Below are 950 nucleotides of genomic sequence, written 5' to 3'. Positions count from 1 at the left end.
CCCCCCACTACCCCCACCACCACCACTCCCTGCCCTGAAGCTTGCATCTTGCTTTCTTTATAACAAAGACTGTTTCTACTTTCTAGGAGGAAAAACATTGTTTTTGAGTCTCCTTCACAAATGAACCTCTGCCTCTGCTCCCCATCCAATTCGGGACTCGCTCACAGTAGATGCCTTGTCTGCAAATTGCTGAGTTTTTCCTGTGCCAGTCCAGGACGCGGATGTAAGAAAAACCCATTGCTTAGGACAGAGGTTGTCCTCATAGTTGTGTTGTGTTTCAGTTTTGGGGCATTCTGGTATTTCGCCCCTTCTGATGGGGTCCCTTGCAAACTCCATATCAGCTCAAGATGCGACTAACGCGCATGCTCTGATGTTCATTGGCCTGCGAATGTTCAAATCTCGACTAACATTCTCCTGGACTCTATGAGTGGCCAAAGAAAAGGGCAGATCCCACCCCCACCTTCATTGCTCCATTTTCTCTTCTCAGGACCCCATTTAGTTGCTTGCCAGTTGGCAGCTTGCCCTTCACCTGAGAGCCACATCAGGGTGGAATTGGGCTGCTTATGGTCAGAGTAACTGTGAATTTTAGGCAGCGTACAGTAAGCTCTCATTTCAGAAACTTTGATCAGCCAGAGCTCGGGCCACCAACATTCACACAAAGTGAGTTTGTACCACAAGGCAGATCAATTGGGTTGTTGAAGCTACTGTGGCAGATCCAGGGGAATGATATCATATATTAGGTGTTACCAGCAGACAGGGGGGGAGACCTCTAGTTACCTGCCCAAGCACCCCACAACCCCCCAAATCCAGGTATATGCAAAAGTCAACCCAGAGATCCAAATCAGGTTCAGGGGCTAGGAGGGATCTACATATGGATGTATCATTGCACCAAGTGCCCACTCTACCCAAACTCATATGACCCTCCTGGCACTCTGGGAGAAGCAGTGCAA

This window comes from Nanorana parkeri, unplaced genomic scaffold (assembly GCF_000935625.1).
Source record: "Nanorana parkeri isolate BGI_ZX_2015 unplaced genomic scaffold, ASM93562v1 scaffold1379, whole genome shotgun sequence".
NCBI lineage: Eukaryota > Metazoa > Chordata > Amphibia > Anura > Dicroglossidae > Nanorana > Nanorana parkeri.
This window is presented reverse-complemented; position numbering follows the sequence as displayed.